General features: G+C 34.4%; 1 non-coding gene across 1 annotated transcript; it reads left to right on the top strand.

The window, feature by feature from the left end:
* The first annotated feature begins 1,328 nt into the window (after positions 1 to 1,328).
* LOC126026412 (small nucleolar RNA SNORA51) lies at positions 1,329 to 1,459 on the top strand. Its single transcript, XR_007501697.1, has one exon. It is a non-coding gene; the product is annotated as a small nucleolar RNA SNORA51 (small nucleolar RNA).
* Positions 1,460 to 13,920: the final 12,461 nt, after the last annotated feature.

Below are 13,920 nucleotides of genomic sequence, written 5' to 3'. Positions count from 1 at the left end.
CAGCATAATGGAAACCAGAGTAGAATATGTGTCTATTCAAAACAGGACCCATTTAGGCTAACAGGAATGGCTTTATAGGTTCAGAAGTAATTTACACATTTTTTTCAGAGGTTTTAGGGAGGGGCAAGACTGACTCTCATCCTTGAAAATTCTAATTCAAGGCCATGTTTAGCCAATGTTTTCCTATTAGAAATTTGTAAACCAAATTAGTAGCTCACCGAACAACAAAAACATGTCACTTTTCGATATAAAGATGCATAACTGAGAATATCAAAGACTAATTGCAGCACCTTTATTATAAAATAATATAAGTCTATTGTTTATAACATTTTAATAATATAATTCAATAGCAGCAAAATACTAAGTCTAGTATGGGAATATACTAAAGGTGATATATTGTACAAACAAAATGTACAAATGATAGTGTAAGAACTATATTTTTTCAGTACTTCAGGTGTCCTTAGCAAAGTTTTGTAACAAGCTAATATTTGAATCTAGGTTTCCCAAACTTATAGACATTTCTTTTAATTTTATTGTAGTAAATGTAATGACTTTATACAATCTTTGGTTTATAAAGTCACCTGGTATGAAAAGGTAACTCACCTCACATTATCATATTAACCAAAGTTACAAGAACCCCAGTCCATGTCACAAAGTCACCTCTAGTTTTCCAACTACCCTAAGAGCACAAAACAAAAGTTGATTCCTATGTGGTTTACAGTTTACTATCTACTAAAGCAATTTGTCAAATCAAAACCCCTCTGAAAATTGTGAACTTACACTATTTGGCCATTGATGCAAAGTTGTGTTATACTATAGACATTTCCCATCATTATGCATTACAGTCTTAATAAAATGATTAATACAACAGTTTTCTGATCCTCAAAATAATTTTCAACATCAAATTTTATACGAAATCTATTATGCTGAGTGAAATAAGTCAGAGGGAGAGAGATAAACACAGAATGGTCTCACTCATCTATGGTTTTTAAGAAAAATGAAAAACATTTGTGTAATGATTCTCAGAGACAAAATAAAGGAGGACTGGAAGGTCCAGCTCATGACATGAAGCTCACCAAAGAGAGTAATGGGTGCAGTCAAAGAAATAATTACATTGAGAACTATCACAACAAAATGTGACTGAATGAGGGAAGTAGAAAGCCTGTCCAGAGTACAGGCCTGTGTGAGTTGGGGAGAAAGGACACTTGAGGTATTGGTCATGGGAATGTTGCACTGGTGAAGGATTATATATATATTTATATATATATATATATTTTTTTATATATATCTATATATATATTTAAAAAATCAAAAAAAAGAAAAGATAAGGGTTCCCAATTCTTACCAAAGGCTGTGTTCTTTACACTGACTGTATAGAAAGAGAAGGTATAGTAAATGCACCCCATATACACCTCAACCAGGCCCTTTGCTGGTCTGTATTGTGAATTGGAGGACAAAAAAAAGAAAAAAAATTGGTATTTATTTCTGCTAATTTGTTGTATAAGAGCTAGAAATGCTTTACAGAATATCTACTTCTTTTCTGAAATAAAAATGTGTAGTCAAGGTTACAGTGTGAAGTGATGAAGTGAATCTTTAAAATCACAAGTTTTTAGGTTATATCCCCCAGAATAATCAGTATACCTTTAAGAACCACCAGAAGCATCCTGCAAACACAAAACTTGGAGTATAACTTGAGTAACCCAAAACATTGTCCCAAAGTAAATTTAAAAGAAAAGATACAAGGCAAATAAATGAATAAATTAAAATCAGACTTAAATGATAGCAAATTTACTATAATTATTTTTTTGTTTTTTGGGGGTCACACCAGGAGGTACTCAGGGGTTACTCCTGGCTGTGGTCTTAGAAATTGCTGCTAGAAGGCTCAGGAGACCATATAGGATGCCAGGATTGAAAGCATCATCAGTCCTGCATCTGCCACATGCAAGACAAATGCCCAAAGGCTGTACTATCGCTCCGGCCCCAAATTCACTATTAATATAGTATCAAATTTACTATTAGTAAGGATTCTTCACACACAATATTGCTCTCAAATACCAATTCTTAACCCAGTCCATACTTTACTCAAGAATTTAAATAAGGGACTAAAGCTATAGTATAGCAGAGAGGTCACTTGCCTTGCATGAGATTGGCCCTGGTTCCATCATAAGCAACCATATGGTCCCCCATACTTTCAGGAGTGATGTTTGTGCACAGAGCCAAGTACGGTTACTGCTGAGCTGGGTATGGCCCATAGCAAACAAAATAAAATTATTGTATATGTTCCCAAATTTAGACTTAATTAACTAACAGTACTTTTAAAATCATGTCTATCATTATCTTTTTCAAACATTTCTTGGAGTCCTAAGAATGAAACTACCATGATAGCATGAATATAATGAACCAGTTACTTATAAATATACAAGTATATTTTGTTATCACAATATTTTTTCTCTGCATAACTACATTAACTCGTACTACATTACTTTAAGACCTTGAAATTTTTCTTTCTTCCCTGTATTTCTTTTATCCTCCACAAAAATTATAGTTCATCATTTACCAGTTAATCTTAAAGACTTTTACATTTTACCTATTAATGATAGAGTTTTACTAATGGAAGAACAAGTTGATCAATCTCTTAAAAATCATAATTATATTACTATTTTGCATTTAATTTTTTAAAGTATTTTCATTGTTTTACTTTGAGGACCACACTCAGTGGTCCTAGGGCTTACTCTTAGCTTTGTTCTGAGGGATCATACTTGGAACTGCTTGGAACCATATGCACTGCTAGGAATTGAACCTGCACAGACAATATGAAAAGCAAGCACCCGGTTATCTATTCTATCTATCATAACCTCAATTTTTTTCAATGTTCAACTCCAGGAATTCTTTAAACCTTTTCTGTAAACACCTTTGCATCAAATCCTTGTAACAACTTTCCTTTTGACATTTTCTCTTAATCCAAGTTCTTTTTGACAAGTTGTTGCATTATTGTTTATGATCGGAATCCACAACAGTCAAAGCTGATTGACTACACATTGCGAAGGATAAAACTCAGGTCCTCACTTATGTCAAATATGTGATTTTACCCTGAACTACATCCTTGATGCCTTTGGCATACAGTTACATATGTCTATGATAACCATCACTACATATAACTACACTCAACAATATACTCTTGGCCGTATAAGCAAAAGTGGTGTTTTCATTCAAAATGAAAATTCTTTAGAGGAAATGGATTTCATGCAGTGCCATTTAAAAAAATTGTTTGAAAGCACACAAACAGAAAATAGCATCATCCAAAGCTACTGTATATGTTATTTGTGAGATTCCTAAGTGGAGCTTCTAAACTTCGCCAAATCACTGAAGTTGGGATGTATTTGATTACAAAGATAAACTTTAGAGTGTACCTAGAATTGTTAAGAGAGCAGTAAGCTAGGACTGGGAGGACTAGCCCATGACAGGAAGCTTACCACAAAGAGCTGTGATCACAGTTAAGAGCATAACTACACTGACTATCATAACTATCATAAAAATGATGGAGAGAGAAGCAGAATGCTTATCCCAGAGACAGACGTTGAGGGGAGGAAAATAGGGACATTAGTAGCATCAAAGTGGCACTAGTGACAGATAATGTACATTCTATGACTGAAATCCAGCTATGAACATTTCTGTAACCACGATGTTTAAATAAAGAAACCATTTTTTATCTTTATTTATTGATTGGTTTCGGGGCCACACCAAGCGATGCTCAGAGGCCACTTCTGGATCTACACTCAGAAAGTGCCCCTGGAAGGCTGAGAGACCATATAAGATGCTGGGAATCATACAGGTTCCCTCCCGTGTCAGCTGCATGTAAGGCAAATGCCCCACCGCTGTACTATCTCTCCAGTCCCAAATAAGAAACTATTTAAAATATATATTTCTTCCAGAAGAGAAAGTTTCAAAATTTGCTAGTTAGGAAGAATCTTCAGAAAATGGACAAGTGCCCTAATTTAAATTGATACAGTTTTATGAACAACAATAATGTATATTTTACTTTGAAAATCTCAACAATAAAAATTTGCAAAATATGATTTATCAAGATCTCTATATGTGTGAATATCTCCAAGCTAGACTCCAAATATGTCTGTATGTCTGGCTGCTCGGTGCCTGTAATGTAGAGGGATTACCTGGGACACCCCAGCAATGATTGTGGGTCAGGTTATTCATAGAAATACATATAAACAATTTTTTATTTATTTATTTATTTATTTTGGTTTTGGGGTCACACCTAGCAGCAATCAGGGGATACTCCTGGCTCTATGCTCAGAAATCGCTCCTGGCATGCTTAGGGGACCATATGGGATGTCGGTATTCAAACCATCAACCTTCTGCATGCAAAGCAAATGCCTTACCTCCATGATATATCTCTGGCCCCACAAATCTTTATTTTTTGTACTAACTCTTTAGTGCCAACTCTCTCTTTCTTGACCAGAAAAAAAAAGAATTACAAAAAAAGACTAAGAAACTGATCAACTATGGGAAGATTATTAATTAATTAGATATGTAGACAAAAGACATTTTGGCTGCTTTCTTTATATTTCTTTTTTTTGGGGGGGGGGGCTACACCCGTTTGGTGCTCAGGGGTTATTCCTGGCTAAATGCTCAGAAATTGTCCCTGGCTTGGGGGGACCATATGGGACACCGGGGGATCAAACCATGGTCCTGATCCTTGGCTAGCGCTTGCAAGGCAGACACCTTACCTCTAGTGCCACCTCGCCGGCCCAGCTTTCTTTATATTTCAATAATCTCAGATTTGCATTAATTTTTATCAATCCTTTAAAAAATGTCATTGTATTATGTACATGAAAATCTTTTTCCTATACATTCATGAAGACTTAAATCTTATTAATTTAATTGTCTTTTTTAATTTTGGGGGGGGGGGTCACAATTGCTACTGGGTGATCCCAAGTCTGTGTTCAAGAGTTCAAAATTAAGGTTTTTGTAAATAATGCAGATAGAAAATTAAATATTTTATTTTATACTGGATAGACACCAACCCACCTTCTCTGAATGTATATTTAATAATATATAAATATATAATGTAGTATGTATATTAATATCATTATAAATAATAGCTTTATTAAATATGTCAGACCACTTCAAAATAAAAGTATCAATTCTAATTATATACTATCTTTAACTAGATTCTGTAATTATGAATACAATTAAAGCAAATTCTCAGTTTCCTATTTAATATTTACATCAAATATAAAGAGGAAAAAATAACATACAACATACTTTAATGTAAGTATTTCTAGTTCATTTATATTCTGTGGAAATGTACTCTTTTATAATTATAAGCTACATTTTATACTTCAATATTTCTGAAATTTCCAATTGAGGTCTTTCCTCAAAGGACCTATGAAAGCATACCATTTAAAATGTTTTCCCTTCTTTTCATTAAATCATGCTTTTTTATTGTATGAAACAAATAACTTTCATTCCTCTTTGGTATGCTGTTTTGGTTCCTACATGAATATGAGCCCCAAAATTGCAACTATTTGATACGAAGTGAATGTGCTTAATCTGTCTAATAAATTTCTGAACTAAAAAATTTTGTCATCCATTCATCACAAGAATAGTTATATTAAAGTAATTTTAATATCTTTACATCCAGACATTTGGAAGCTTTAAGTCCAAAAATAAATATGAGCCTTCCATGGTTAATTGCCATGGTTAACTCTCTTAAAGCTAAAAACAATCTAAGCATTTTTTCACACACAAGACAACAACACTCGTTTATCTAACATATATCAGATAAAAATTTTGTGTTTTGTAAAATAATCTTGGTCAGGGACCAAAAATCTAAGAAAACCATATTGAGATCCAAAGACTTATCTTGGCCTGCCCACAGACACTATATTAGAAGATCTGACCTAGGTTTTCTCCTCCTTCTATTTTCTACTTCTGCTCATCCCAATGTTTCCTCAGTACCCTTGTGATCTTTACTTGAGAAGTCATAAACAATTAATTACTCTTTATATGATATTAACTTTTTGTGCTGACACTCAGCCACTCAGACATTGTAAATTAAACTCAGGCTCTAACTGTTCAGAAGTACTTTTTTCTTGATTAAATGTATGTATTTTTTAAATTTTAATTGAGATACTGTGTACAATATTGTTCACAATAGTTTCAGTTATGCAATATCCCAACTTTGAGTTCAGAAAGATAATTTAGAGAATAAGATGCTTGCCTTGAACACAGCTAAACCCAATTTCAAACATTGTCTAATGAGCACTGCTAAAAGTAATCATTGAGTATTACTCAAGTGCACCCCCCACAACAAGAATAACAACAACAACAAAACAACTTTTCCATCATTGAACAACTTTTCCTGCCATTCATCAGCATTGACTTCCCTTTACCATTGATTCAGTGCACTTAGTGCAATGTACCTCTGTCCTGTATCCTCCTCCATTAAGCTCCCATCTCCCACCTGTGGTAAGCTTAATTCTATAGACCAGTTCTCATATTTTATTACTTTTGGACATGTAATATTTTTCTGACAGTAGTTTTGTTTCATTCCATTTTATTTGTTTTTTTAAACAGAGCAAAGATAGGTAATCTCAATATAATTTGTGTGGTTTATTTATTCTATATTAGCAGTATCAAACATCTTTCAGCAGTCATTAACTTGGAATACTAAAAAATGTGTTATAGTTAATATGGTATATTCAAGAGAAAGAATGGGGTCTTGAAAAGTTGATGCTTGCTGCTGACCTGAATTTAATCTTTGACACCACATATGGTCCTTCGAGCACAGAGCCAAGAAATGTCTATGAGCATTGTTGGGTATAGCCTGAAACAAAGAAATAAAAAATAAATAAGTAGAGATTACAACAGATTGCTAATAAAAACTAGACTTTACATTTTAGGCTAATAATATACTGTTAAATAAAATTAAAATCATTGTACATTATTTTTCTTCATGGAGTCAGTCCCTGTCTATGCATAGATTGTAATGAACTCATCTGTATTATGAGTTCATACCTTCTCCTTTCAAGCAAATCTGGCCTTCCACGCACTACTCCTCACCAAGCACTCACCCTCATTTATATCAAGGACTTCAGTTACTGCTGCTTCTCTTAATGACAGTCCTGGTGTGAAAAGTGAACTCTGCAGAATGTGTAGATGTGTGACACTTACCAGACTTGACAGCAGTTAGCACAATAAATTGCAAGTAGGAAATGGTACTGAAATTTCAAAAATGAGGCACTATCAAAAGAAGACAGATAAGAGTTTGTGGTTGTCTAATAGGAGATCTGAGTTTAGTATTTGGATGAAAGAAAAACCCTAGTCCAGAGAAGATAATTTAAAATAAATTGATAGGACTAAAAAGGTTGAAATTTAAATTTTAAATTGTTAAATTTGTCTCATTATTGGTAGTTTCTCTAGTCATAGAATAGTTTAAAAAAGGTTTTTCATTAGATACTTTACCTGAAACTGTAATTTATTGCCTTTTTTAAAAAAAATTTTCTAAGCCATTTCCTTTGAAGTTCATCATCACAAATTCCAATTGAAGAGGCTGGAGTGACAGAAAACAAGTAAGGTATTTGCCATGCATGTGGTCAACCAATGTTTGATCTCTGGCACAAAATATGGTCCTATGAACCCACTGTGAGTGATCTATGAGCTCAGTGACTGGAATAAGCTCTGGATAGCTCAAGGTGTGCCTGAAACAAATAGACGAACAAAATGCCTGTTGAGTCTCAGTTAAATGCATAGTTGACTAACACTGGATTTAAAATCATGACACATGTTCACTGGCTAATATTTTGTTGGCTAAGCAAAGTCAATTATTGTCTATCATTCTAATGTAGTTTTCACCAACTTTATTTTTGTGTCTTGTGGTTTTAATTATGCTTCCAATCTATCTACTTTTATTTACATTTATATTTTAAATCAATGTTGTATATCATTGAAAATTACATGGTTTAAAACATCTGGCTTAATTATGCTTTCTCTCTTATTACCATCTTTTCTGCAGCTGTTTCTCATTGACTGCTATAGAAGTTTGTTTTGACTTAGTTTTCAATTTTATTCTCTTCATGCAAGCAGCTTTTTTCTTCTGTGTTAGAAAAACTATTTCCCCATTAATTTCTCTTTTTCTAAGAGCTTATTTTGTGTTCTATAAGGAATAGTGTTGATCAAGAGAAAGTGAAAACCAAGAGAGTGAATTTCAAGGAGAGAATTTTGCATGCTCAAAGGAAGAGATGAGGCATTTTGCTATAGCCTCTGCCCTGCCTAACACCATTATTGGCAGAACTTTGAGAACAAAGGACTTGAATTTGTTAAGTACAAGATATTTGTGTAATCTTCATTGTATTTGTCATATCCAGGAGCCCGTATTAAGTTCAACTTACAAGGCAGACACACATAAATTATGTCCATAGATAGCTGGGTTTCGAATTTGATGAGCTAGCAATCTAGTGCTTAAGAATATGTGGAGAGAATATTTGGTTTATGTATATTTTAGATTAGACTCAAATGTTTAAATCACATTATAATGATATTTATATTAAATTTTAATTATAGAGGGCTAGAGTAATTTCACAATGTTTAGGGTATTTGCCTTGCACACAGTTGAACAGGATCTGATCACCTGCATCCCATATGGTCTCCAGGAATGATTCCTGAGTGAAGAGCTAGGACTAACCTTTGAGCACCTTTGGTTGTGACTCCAAACCAAAAATTAATGAGTTAATTAACACAGTTCAATTACATGTTGTATTATTGCACTGACAAACAATATAGATCTGTGTATAGTACATGTTAACTACAAATTGCAATAGTTTAATTTATTTCTAATTTGAATTTCTTCTTTTTGGTGGGTTTGATCTTTACAGAAAGATAATTCTCAAACAACATCCAGGGTACCAGAATTCATTACCAGAATTCATTACCAGTGACTGCCTTCTAATCATGCTTGTGATTAAACTGATGACAGAAGTATGCAGTAAAAGATCATGTGGGCTACCTTGTAGGCCCTAGATAGGGGACTAGGCCCTAGAAATAAAAGGTTATACTGATGCTGCTCAGAGGGTCATGCGGTGTCAAGCCTCAAATTTCACTAAGCTGCATAATAGACATGTGCTTTTAATTTAAATCCTGTACTATCTATATAACCCTTTAATCACTTACTTTTGTTTAGACTAGTTGCTGTGGTTTAGACTTCCAATACTATATTAAATAATTGTGGTAAGAAAGTATTTTTGTCTTGTGCTTAATTTTACATAAAAGGTGCTCATGTTTTTAACCACTAAATAGGATTTTAGATATGTGTCTATTTTATATTTTCTTTGTTTTCTTTTGGGGCCACACCCAGCAGTGTGTAGAGTTTAATCCTGGCTCTGCACTCAGAAATAATTTTTGGCAGGCTCAGGGACCATATGGGATGCTGAGGATTGAACCCAGGTTGGCCATATGCAAAGCAAATGCCCAACCCACTGTGTTATCACTCCGCCCCAAAAACATGTACAGGGAATTTTAATTTTTATTATTTTTACTTTTTTGGTTTCTGAGCCGTCCCCCGCAGTGCTCTGAGTTTACTCCTGGCTCTGAACTCAGAAATCATTTCAGCAGGTTTGAGAAAACATATGAGATGCCAGGGATCAAACCTGAGTAGGCAGAGTAAAAGGTACATGCTCTACTTTCTGTGCTATCACTCCAGCCCCCATGTGTCTGTTTTATAGGGAGATAGGTACTTGGTCCTAACCTCATTTTACTGAGAGATTGTATTATAACATGTTTGTGATTTCTATTGAAAAGTTTCTCAAAATTTTTGATTTGTTCATATGATTTTTATCTTTGTTGAGATAATGCTAATAATTTTCTATTTTTATTAATATTGAGTCACCTTATGTCAAAAAATTTCATTTGATAAGCATACACTATACTTTTAATAAATTATTAAATTGTATCCACTACCATTTTTATTAGAATCTTTGGATTTATGCCCAGACTGTAAATATTTTAATCTTAACTTTGTATGTTTAGTACATCATTATAAGTTAAAAGCATTTAAAGTTTTTGGAAAGGTATCTTTAGAAAGATAACTAAAGTTAGATTTCTATCTAGATAATTTAGGGCTAGCATGTGAAGCCCCTGAGTTCAATCCCTGGCACTACTTGGTCCTTGAACACCGTCTTTTCTAATTCTTGTAATTTTTGTAATCATGTAACTCTGGTTCTTTCCAAGAACCTCAGTATTGATTAACAATGTATTATTCATACTGAGCACTGAACCGTGTGATCTATACTACTAGCCAGAGCACTGCAGAGAGATACAAGACCCCACATTTTTCTGAATTATGCCCCTAAAAAATTTAAAAAAGTTTAAAAATTATAAAACTACAAAATTAAGGACCTAGGGAAGAGTCAAAGAACATGTACAGATCCTGTAGTTATTCCCTTGACAGTATACTTGAAGTTTAGAGAAACCCTGTATCACTTAGGCCAAGGGTATTCCCTTTCTAATCTCCCCTATATTTACTGTGACTATGCAAGAAAAAAAAGAGAGAAGCACAAATTAATTTTTTAGTTTTATTATTGTTATTTGTTGTTTATTGTGCCTTGTTTTGTTTTTATTTCAGGACCGTGGCTATTGTGTGGTTGTTGTCTTTATTGCTGTGGTGCTTTTCAAGGTTTTTGTTTGATTTTTTTTTTTTTGCATTGTTGTTATTTTTTTCTTTTCTTTTTCTTTTCTTTTTTTATGGTTCTGGGTTTTTGGGTCACACCAGGCAGCACTCAGGGGTTACTCCTGGCTCTACGCTCAGATATCACTCCAGCAGGCTTGGGGGACAATATGGGATGTCAGGATTCAAACCGCTGTCCTTCTGCATGCAAGGCAAATGCCTTACCTCCAGGATATCTCTCCAGCCCCCCTTTTTGTTTTTCTTCCTTTTCCCATTTCTTCTCTTAAACTGGTATTTATAGCCTCTAGAAGGACTCCTCCCATTTTTTGCTTGTTTGATTTTTTTGCTCCATTTTATTTTATTTTATTTTATTTTATTTATTTTTTTTTTTTTTGGTTTTTGGGCCACACCCGTTTGACGCTCAGGGGTTACTCCTGGCTATGTGCTCAGAAATCGCCCCTGGCTTGGGGGGACCATATGGGACGCCGGGGGATCGAACCGCGGTCCTTCCTTGGCTAGTGCTTGCAAGGCAGACACCTTACCTCCAGCGCCACCTACCCGGCCCCCCATTTTATTTTATTATTTTTTTTTCTTTCCTTCAAACAGAACCACATAACTCGAACCATCTTGTTCCCTCTCACAAATGGAGGGGGAAGTAATGGGGGGGGGGTAACAAGACCAGTCATATGAACATTAAGTAGAAATAAAAAATGATCAGACTTAAACACCAAATCCAAAGCCAATGACAACAGAATCAATTCCCAATCTACAACATGCTAGACACAGAGGGGACCACTTATACTAGCAGCCCGAGGCGTAGAGGAGGGGGATATGGGATGCATGCTGGGTACAGGGGTGGAGGTAGGACAACATTGTTGGTGGGAATGCCCCTGATTCAATGTCACTATGTACCTAAAATACTACTGTGAAAGATTTGTTATCCACTTTGATCAAAATCAAACAAACAAAACTTACACAATTATATGTGACCTGTGCTACTAAATTGGAAAAGGGATTAATATATATAGATATATATTAAACATTATTTGTTAAAACAGAATATGTTTTAATAGAAATGAGGATTTATTATAAAACTTTACTTGGTTTTGTTTATTTATACCCAACAATATAGTTAGTATTAACTAACAGTTATTAATTTTATAGACAATTATGTGTTAGCATTATATGTTAATTAATTAAGTAATATATATTTACCTTGCATTTTATACAATTACATTCAAACTGGTTGTTTAAAATACAGAATTTTTTTGTCTGAAACAGGATAAGCAAATGTGCTTGTTTTATCTAAGTTCTTATTTCCCTAAAAGAAGTTTTCAGCACACATCAACTGTGATATTTTTTCTTTGTCTTTTTTCATTTTACAATTTTTTTCAGCACAATAAAACTATTCAAATTTAGTTACACAGTATTATAAATATCTCTCTATAAAAAGCAACAATTGATGGAAAAATATTATTTACTTCATGTGGTTATGATCATGTGGCTATTCAGAAGAAGTCAGAGGTCAAAAATATAATTGAGTTTGTCTTTCCATGTCCCTAGAAAAGACTAACTGGAACAAAACAGTAATTTATGACACTTTTTAACATAATTTACTCATCTTCTCTATAGTTGTGCTTAGGGAAAGAAAATGATTCATTCTTATGAAACATATTATGAAGCAATTTCTATTAAGTAAGCATTATTTAAATTTTTTACATTTGTCAAGTTGATTCCAAGATATTTGAGTTTGTGTGGCAATATTGTGAATGGGATTGTTTTCTTTTTTTTTTTTAATGCATAATTTTTTTTATTTAAACACCTTGATTACATACATGATTGTGTTTGGGTTTCAGTCATAAAAGGAACACCACCCATCACCAGTGCAACATTCCCATCACCCAAGTCCCAAATCTCCCTCCTCCCCACCCAACCCCCGCCTGTACCCTAAACAGGCTCTACATTTCCCTCATACATTCTCAATATTAGGACAGTTCAAAATGTAGTTATTTCTCTAACTAAACTCATCACTCTTTGTGGTGAGCTTCCTGAGGTGAGCTGGAACTTCCAGCTCTTTTCTCTTTTGTGTCTGAAAATTATTATTACAAGGGTGTCTTTCATTTTTCTTAAAACCCATAGATGAGTGAGACCATTCTGCGTTTTTCTCTCTCTCTCTGACTTATTTCACTCAGCATAATAGATTCCATGTACATCCATGTATAGGAAAATTTCATGACTTCATCTCTCCTGACAGCTGCATAATATTCCATTGTGTATATGTACCACAGTTTCTTTAGCCATTCGTCTGTTGAAGGGCATCTTGGTTGTTTCCAGAGTCTTGCTATGGTAAATAGAGCTGCAATGAATATAGGTGTAAGGAAGGGGTTTTTGTATTGTATTTTTGTGTTCCTAGGGTATATTCCTAGGAGTGGTATAGCTGGATCATATGGGAGCTCGATTTCCAGTTTTTGGAGGAATCTCCATATCGCTTTCCATAAAGGTTGAACTAGACAGCATTCCCACCAGCAGTGGATAAGAGTTCCTTTCTCTCCACATCCCCGCCAACACTGTTTATTCTCATTCTTTGTGATGTGTGCCATTCTCTGGGGTGTGAGGTGGTATCTCATCGTTGTTTTGATTTGCATCTCCCTGATGATTAGTGATGTGGAACATTTTTTCATGTGTCTTTTGGCCATGCGTATTTCTTCTTTGTCAAAGTGTCTGTTCATTTCTTCTCCCCATTTTTTGATGGGATTAGATGTTTTTTTCTTGTAAAGTTCTGTCAGTGCCTTGTATATTTTGGAGATTAGCCCCTTATCTGATGGGTATTGGGTGAATAGTTTCTCCCACTCAGTGGGTGGCTCTTGTATCCTGGGCACTATTTCCTTTGAGGTGCAGAAGCTTCTCAGCTTAATATATTCCCATCTGTTAATCTCTGCTTTCACTTGCTTGGAGAGTGCAGTTTCCTCCTTGAAGATGCCTGTAATGTCCTGTAGTGTTTTGCCTATGTGCTGTTCTATATATCTTATGGTTTTGGGGCTGATATCGAGGTCTTTAATCCATTTGGATTTTACCTTTGTACATGATGTTAGCTGGGGGTCTAAGTTTAATTTTTTGCAAGTGGCTATCCAATTGTGCCAACACCACTTGTTGAAGAGGCTTTCCCTGCTCCATTTAGGATTTCCTGCTCCTTTATCAAAAATTAGATGGTTGTATCTCTGGGGAACATTTTCTGAGTA

Source organism: Suncus etruscus, chromosome 13, assembly GCF_024139225.1.
Source record: "Suncus etruscus isolate mSunEtr1 chromosome 13, mSunEtr1.pri.cur, whole genome shotgun sequence".
In the NCBI taxonomy this organism is placed as follows: domain Eukaryota; kingdom Metazoa; phylum Chordata; class Mammalia; order Eulipotyphla; family Soricidae; genus Suncus; species Suncus etruscus.
Note: the sequence above shows the minus strand (reverse complement) of the source record. Positions and strands in the feature narration are given on the sequence as shown.